The sequence below is a fragment of the Mirounga angustirostris genome, unplaced genomic scaffold (genome assembly GCF_029215605.1).
Source record: "Mirounga angustirostris isolate CCGP_5_RB_7025 unplaced genomic scaffold, mMirAng1.0.hap1 SCAF_16, whole genome shotgun sequence".
Taxonomy (NCBI): Eukaryota; Metazoa; Chordata; class Mammalia; order Carnivora; family Phocidae; genus Mirounga; species Mirounga angustirostris.
This window is the reverse complement of record NW_026991724.1, coordinates 29,349,271-29,357,810: the sequence shown is the minus strand read 5'-3', so window position 1 is coordinate 29,357,810 and position 8,540 is coordinate 29,349,271.

Genomic DNA, 8,540 nt, shown 5'->3' with positions numbered 1-8,540 from the left:
CCTACCTGCCAGGCCGTGAGGCCACGGTAGTGGGCAAGGCCGGCCTCCTCTGATAGAGCCTCCAGCTGGAGGCCAGCCTGGGGAAGGCTGTGAGGTAGTTGAGTGGGCAGAGGTGAGGCCTGGGGGTGAAGCTATTAGTGTGAGGCTGAGCTGCAAACCCAGGTGCTTCGACCCTGGCCCTGACACTCTTCTCTGGGCTGTCTGCAGATCTCAAAGGAGAGGCCAGACAGACGCTCTGGGAGGCCGCCCCGAGTGCACGATGGGGGTTAGCAGCAAAACAAGCTGGGTGGCTCCGGAGCCCATTAAGGGATTAACAATTTTCCACAGATGATCCACAGAAAGGGCAGGCTGGACACAAATAATTGAGAAAGAGCCTGCTTTCCTAAAACCTGGGCATTCCAGTCTCCCTCCGCTGAAGTTCTCATGCTCCTGAGGACGGCAGAAATGAGGGTTTTTTTTTCCGTGGAGGGTAAGGAAGGAGAGGGGCCTTTTTCTGTCATCACGTGCAGGGGGCATGCCCTGACCTCCCTCAGGACCCAGAAACCAGCCCCTGCTGTACCACCTCCCAGGTGCACCCTGGGGGCTCAACCCATGCCCCAGGACTCACGAGAACTTTCTGGGTCATGCTTTAGAGCTGAGGGTTTTGGTGCCAAAATATAATAGAGATGCAAGCAGCCCGAGGGGGCCTCATCTGCTTCTCCCGCTGTTTCTCCAGGGAGGAAAGGCAAAGGCCTGCTCCAGGCCGAGGCCCTGAGATGTGGGCGGCTGCCTGCACAGGGTGGCCTGGTCCTCACTTCAGCCCCAAGAGAAGTCATCTTGCCCCCACGCACAACAGGGTGAAGCCCGCCCACCCTGCCCAGGCGGACCCCTGCGTCGGCACGCCTTTCATCTTGTGCCTCCCCCGACTCCCTTCTGTGCCCTTGACCACGTCTAGCCAAACCTGACCACGCTGTCCTGGACCAGCTCCTGTCTTTTCCCACCTCCAGGCCCTGGTACCTCCTGTTTCCTCCCCTGGGCAAGGCACCCCCCCCATCCCCAAAGCGCCACCTGTTGTAATCCTAGCCATCCTTCGTGTCTCATCTCAAATGCCACCTAAGCCCTTCCTCCCTGGTTGTGTCCTGGCCCTGGGGCTCTTCCCAGGGACCTGCAGCAGAGCCGTCTGCCAGGTGTGGGCCTCATTGGTGCGACTCCCCGACCCTAGAAGAATCCAACAGAGCCCTGTGGTTTAGAGCAGAACTTAGGAGTTGTCGTACAGCCTGGGGTTCAGTCTGGACTCAAGGTGGGCAAATCCCTTTACCTCGCTGCACCTCCATTGTCCCATTTGTGACATGGAGATCATCATCCTAATAATGCAGTTGACCCTTGAACAACATGGCTTTGAACTGTGCGGGTCCACTTATATGTGGGTTTTTTCTGATACAGACAGTAGAGGACTGCAAATATATTTTCTCTTCCTTATGATTTTTTTTTTTTTAATTAAAGGTTTTTAAATTTATTTTTGAGAGAGAGAGAGCGAGAGCGCCCAGGAGTTGGGGGGGAGTGGGAGAGGGAGAAGCAGACTCCCCGCTGAGCAGGGAGCCCGATGCGGGGCTCGATCCCAGGACCCCGGGATCATGACCTGAGCCCAAGGCAGACGCTTAACAGACTGAGACACCCAGGCGTCCTCCTTATGATTTTCTTAATGACGTTTTCTTTTCTCTAGCTTCCTTTATTGTAAGAAGATAGTAGAGAATTCATGTCACATACAAAATATGTGTTATCGACTGCTAGAGGTAAGGCTTCAGTCAACAGTAGGCTATTAGTAGTGACGTTCCTGGGGAGTCAAACTTATACTTGAATTTTCGACCATGCGGGAGGGCGTGGTCAGTGCGCCTCCCACCCCCTCCCCCGGCATTGTTCAAGGGTCAACTATACTGTCCTACAACCCAGACTCCCTCTGAGGATTACATAAGATGTGTGCAAAGCAGGGCCGGGAACTGGGGTGGGCAGAAGGAGCTTTCTAGGGCGCAAAATTTCAGGAGGTGCTCATGACGTTGTGAAGGTGCCAACCTAGAAGAATGCCCGGGAGAGACTGCTGAGTGCATGGAACAAACACTCAGAAGCAGGTGCATAGAATACTTCAGTATTCGTACACCTGCTTACGTGTGTGCGAGTGGGGGGTATATGTATGCATGTATATAGTAGATAAGCACATATACATGTATATATATGTACGTTTATAGGTGCGTAAAAATACCTAGAGTATCAGTGGTTTCAGAATCAGAATGGAAGCATTTTGCCATTATGCTCTTTAGTATTGACTTTTTTATACATTTACATTCCTCTTGCAATTAAAAATAACACATTAAGGACACCTGGGTGGCTCATTTGGTTAAGCGTCTGCCTTCAGCTCAGGTCATGATCCCAGGGGCCTGGGATCAAGCCCAAGTCTGGCTCCCTGCTCAGCTGGGAGTCTGTTCCTCCCTCCCCTCTGCCCACCCCCCATTCGTGCTCTCTCTCCCTCTCTGTCTCAAATAAATACATAAAATCTTTTAAAAAAAGAAAAGAACACATTAAAAAATCCAGCGAAGAAATTGACTCAGGATGGACTTCGTGCTCTATCATTTACCTGCTGTATGACCTTGGCAAAGTGTCTCTGCCTCTCTGAGTCGGCCTTACCATATAAAGGGAATGATCATGGTTTAATTACCTCACAGGATATTATGGGGTTTAAATAAAAGAACACCCTGTCTTTCCAGGCTGTGAGTTTTTCTTGTCGGGGTCCAGAGGTTGGAGGTGCTCGGCAAATAACTTGCTGAAATGAAATCTTATTTCCTTTTGATGTGTGTTAGAAAATTTCCATAATAAAAAGTTTTCCAGCTCTCTCCAGGTCTTTTGAAGCAGGGTGGAGAATGGACTCCAGGGGACAGCGGGGCACCGACCCTGTGCGAGGCCCAGTAAAGGCAGACACTCTACTAGTAAATGCAGTTGCGGGGGTGGGGGGTGTGTGTGTGGCTGGGAGCAGAGGAAATGTATTTGAGCAAAGATTTCATGGTGATACCAATGGGTGGCGATGAGTAGTGGTGCCATACTCCATCACAGTGGTGGGCTTGGCTTGGATGAGACAGGAGGTACAAACAGGGCTAGTGGAAGGCCAAGGTAGCCCTCACCCCAGGGTCTGTGAAGGGAGGCGGCACCACGCAAGGGCGTGGCTTTTGGTGCCATAACACCCAAGCCTCAAATCTTCTTGCTACCATTTCCTGCATGGGAGGCTTTAGGCAAGTTACTTATCCTCTCTGTGATTCGATGTCCCCACCCTCAAAATGGGAAGAGCATCGGAACAAAGCAAGCACTTCATAAATGTCATCCACAGTGATGGTGACGGTCATGATATTGTTTGAGCAGGTGAAGGACAGAAGCACATCTGTGCATTGAGAAATCCCTCTCTTCACCGTGGGCAGGATGAATTATGGAGGAAGCAGGGCAGGGAGGTGCTTAAGGGACAAGAAGCCTGCTTAGTCATAAAGGAAAGGAGCAGGGTGGGAAGAGATGACAAACCTAACAGAGAGAAAATAGAGTGAACTTGGTAATTGATTAGATGTAGGGGCCAAGCACTGGGGTTGGGGGAGGAGTGAGGGGTAATAAGGAGTCGGGGGAGTGAAGACAGTTCTGGAGCCTGGGAGAAGATTGCGGTTGGTACAGATAAGCGTTCTGGAATGCAGCTGGGTTGGGCATGTTGAGTTTGAGGGACCATGGGAATCCAGGTTGGAATCCTGAAGAGATTTGGGTGTGGCCCTAGTTAAAGGTAAGTGATGTCAGTGTTCCTGTCACCTTTGAAATGGGTTCCTGATTTGGACGTCCTGAGGTCTTAGAACTGGTCGTTAAGATATACCGTCACAAGGATACCACAGCTGCTTTTTCCTAAAGATAATACAAGGAATTGTGCTTGCCTCTTACAAGTAAGGGTAGTATTTCCTCAAATATACTCCACCCTTGGGTGTTCTATGAAAAGAACATTCTGTAGGCAAATTTAGGAGGCATTCAGTTAGACAAACAAAGTAAATGTTTCTTTATGCAGGACTTATCAGTGCCTCTCATCTGCTGATAGGTTTTGTGTACTCTGGAGAAGAACATGGAATGTAATATTTCTCAAACTTATCTTCCTGCAGAGCTGTTTATTTATTTGGCCAGGTACTCAGCCCTGAAAGCTAAGTGAGTATCTGGACCTGGGACAGTGGGTGGCAGAGGCCTCCAGGTTCTCATCTTAGAGCAGAGTTTCACAAACTTCACTGTGCATGTGTTAATATGGAGTTTGCATGTCTAACAAGCTCCTGGGTGATGCCCACAACGCTGGTCCACAGACCACGTGTTGAGAAGGAAGGTCTTAGAGGACCCCCTTCCTCAACTGGCCAATGGCCACAGAGGACACCATGAGTTTTCAGACCAGAGTGGGCAGTTATAGCTTATCACCCCCATTACTAGGGGTCTCCCCCACCCACCCTACCCCGCCACCCGAACAGTGGAAGCCCAAAAAGGCCATCAATAGGAAAGAGAAGGGCCCGGGTGACTCACTGCCTACATCTGAATGAGCAGTCCCTGAAATGACACGCTAACTGTCCCCAGACCCTGCGGAGGAACAGTGTGTGGGCAGATGGCACTGTGACCCCAGGTTGGCGTTGGAGTGCCTGGCTGGGGATGATCTGCCAGGTCTTCCTAGAGGGTGTGTGTGTGTGTGTGTGTGTGTGTGTGTATGTGTGTGAAATACTGTTTTCAAAACAGACAAATCATCTTAATTAGATTGAACAGTCCTCCGATCCTTTATTTAGAATGGAATGTGAAGCCCAAGCTCTGCTTCCCTTTAACATGGGGACGGAGGGAATGAAAATAAACTTTGGTTTGACTGCAGCCGAGGAACCCAGGGAGGAGTCTGGGTTTCAAGCAGTGGTTGCCATTCGCCGGGAGAATGAAGGCTCCCAGGGGGACCCACACCACCTCCAGGATACCTGTCCCGCACCCTCACTTCTAAGACCACCTTCTGAGCCTCTGAAAGGCCCTTTGCCAAAAGGCCTAACTTTTTCAGAGTCAAGGTTTGGGTTGATGGAACCCTAGGTTAGGATCCCAGCTCTGCCATTTACCAGGTGCAGGACCTATGGGCGCTCAATACATGGTAGCTTTTGGCTTATTCAAGAGTCTGATGAGTAAGAATGAATGTGCTTTTTTCACACACGTTTGTTTTAGGGGCATGAGCGCTTTCCGATTCTTAACCATTGAGAGCAGGGCTTTTGTTGGCTTCTCAAAACGCCCTGAGGGGGTAGGGAGGGACGTTTCCAGAGGCTGAGACATGTCCAGGGCTGCACGTCCAGCGGACACTGGGACAATAGTAAATTACAGGTTGACATCCCTGGAGTCCCGAGTATGAGGAAAGTGATTTCTTAATGAACAGTGCCTTTGGGGCAAAATTCCTTTAGAACCAGCATGTTGGAGCAGGAAATGGGAAACCTTAAATGTCCCACATCTTGAGGTGGACTGGCCTCTGTTGGCCCCTGAGGCCATCTTGCTCTGGCCCTTACATAGCAGGGGGTAAGGAGGCTCAACCGTGAGAAAAGTGGAGAGGCCGTTCACTGTATCCCAGGGAGACAAGGGACTCTGACCTCCCCCGGGAAGGCGCTTGCTCTCCTGCCCTTTCTAATGGTCCATCTGGGGGAGGAGGGTCTGGTGACCAGATATTGACACCTGGGGGAGGACTGACGGACAGCCTTCATACTCCATGGTAGGCTAGTAGCTCTTAAGGACAACAACCTCCTTGCTGGGTCTTTAACCCATCACTGAATTCTTCCCACATGCTCCAAACTAGACAGCAGTTTGTGGGTGAGCCAACTGAGGTCCCAGAGCAGGGAAATGACTTTATGGTTGTCACACATCAAGATGGGGTCTGAACTCAGCTCAGAACCCTGGTGCTTTGCACCGTGCCACCATGGGAGTCCCCCTTTCCTTTTCTCTGTGTCTAAGTCTGACAGCTCAGTGTCCATGGCTCCTCCCTCCTCGCCCCTGCTCCCAAACTCACCCAGAAACACTGTCTCTCCTGGCACCTCTGACATTATTCAGTTTACACCTCATGCTGCTTTCTGTGACAGGTCCCATCCCCCTGGGAGAAACCAGGGGACTTTTTAAATGTCTTTTGATACATTTGGTTCTCCGGGTAACACTGAGTATATTGTTCCTTTCCCGTCTGGTGAAAGACAGTGGCATCTGGGCTTCTGGACTTATCTCCTAGGCTTGCTGAAGGATCATTGTATTTCCTCTTCTTGTGAAAACATCTGACCCTCCTAGTGGCTTAGATAACAGGTGGTCCCCAGTGGCTGCTTTCTCCAGGGGGCTTCTGGTCCCCAAAGGGGAAGGGCCTTGTACTGGCTCAGTGCTATCAAAATGCTCCTAAAATTGTCTCAAAGTACTCTAGGGAGAGAGGTGACTTTTTCTGATCGCGCTTGTTAACAAAGGATTCGCAGGTTGTAGAGTAGAATGGAAGGGCTGGAAAGTTAATCGTAGTAACATGGGCTAGAGATTGCTAGTTGCCTGGCCAATATCCATTCTCTCCTGCTTCCTCACCCAAAGAACCCTAATCGCTGAGGGCAGGACTGTGGCCAGCTATAGGACTATTTTCTTCAATGTCCCTTGTACATATGTGACTGAATGCTGGCCAATGAGATGCAAGTAGAACTTGTTGAGCAATTCTTCCAGAATGTCTTCATTAAAGAATGATCCCCGAGGAGGGCCCTTTTTTTTGGTCCTTACTTCCTTCTTTCTGGGGCACAGATGTGATGGCAGGAGCATTGGATCCACTTTAGGTCATGAGGTGACCGTGGGGATGGAAACAACACACTAGGAATGGAAGGATACAATGACGGAAGGAGCCTGGGTCCCTGATGACCACAGAGCCACTGTGCCAACACTGGACTGCTTACCTCTGGATTTCTGTCGCGCATATGGGAATAACCCAGTATATATTTCTGTTATTTGGGGTTTTCTATTACATGCATTCGGATCTAATCCTTATTGATATGTAACACTTAAAAGTGGATGGCATTCCAATAATGTGAAAATATGTATGCAGAAGGTTATTCGTTGCTGCATTATTTGTAATTGCAAAATATTGGAACCAATCTAAATAAGAAGAGATTGGCTGAATCATTGTGGTGCTGTCCACCCAATGGAGTTCTATGCAGCTGTAAAAAAAAGAATGAGGGGGAGATCTAGGGGCTTACGTGGGGGTGATTTCCAGGACCTGTAGCTCAAGCAGGATGCTACCTTTTGTGATGGAAAGGAGGGGGAAAAGAAAATATTTGTACAAAGCCCCAGAAACAACTGCTAGAAGGATAAAACAGAAACAAATGAGATTGGTTAGTTCCAGGAAGTGGGTAGGAATGGAGTTGAAAAAAGAAAGAATGGGAACAAGTAAAGCCTCTCTAATATATTTTTTGGTTCAGTTCTGACTTTGGGAACCATGACAATAATTTCATGCACTCAAAAAAAAAAAAAAAGGAGTAAAATCATTAAGGTTGGCAGAAAATCTTAAAATGAGATCCAAGTAAAAACAAATGAACTGAACTATATCTCAAATGAAACAGTCAACCACACTGAAAGGAAGGGTCGGGGAGAGCAGAGCCCAGTGATTTGGGAACACGGTCGTTTGGATGAAAGACCAAAGAGCTCAGTGTGAGTCTTCAGCTCTTGAGAGTTGGCTCCTTTTTTTGCAGTTGTATAGGTTAGCGATTCTGAAAATACTTATTGTGTATTCTGAGATTGAGCAAATAAGGAAATGCATTGTGCATACATAGTGGGAGCCAGGTTTCTTGCTGACAGAGAAGGGAGTAACATGTATGGAGAGTGGAAGGATCTGATGAGCTCTGCCCTGCTGGGTTGGAATTGGGAGTATCAATTTATATATACACACAATGTAAATTATATATATACTAGACCATATTTACATATACATGTGTATGGTAGATATATGCTTGTATATATATGTACTGTATAAATACATAAATATTTTTATATGTAGATATTTATATTTACATAGATATTACTTGCATAAATATAGATAAATATAAATGTAGATATACTCATATATATATATATAAGTGTAAGATAAATACTGAAAACAAATATTGCGTGTCTATATCTATCCATCTGTTGATGAGAAAGAGAGAAATATGGTAAAATGTTTACATTTGGGGCAGCTGGGTGAAGCGTTTATGGGAATTCTTGGTACAGTCCTTGCAATTTTTCTGTAAATTTAGAAGTATGTCAAAATAAAAACATGAAAAGAAAGAAACCAAAGTGGACGGCTTGTTAGAGTTGATTGTGAGGCTTGAACCCAGTCCGTCTGGCCCCAGTTGGTGTTCTTTCTTGCCCTGCAGCCTTCTTACCATTTAGTGTGGATCTACGGAGGAACTTGGGTTAAGGTCGACGCTGGGCAAATGGGTTTCCTAAACCCTTTTTCATTCACCTACGGGATGGGTTTCTGACATGGGTACAGGGAGAAGGAAAAGAGAAGGAGGAGG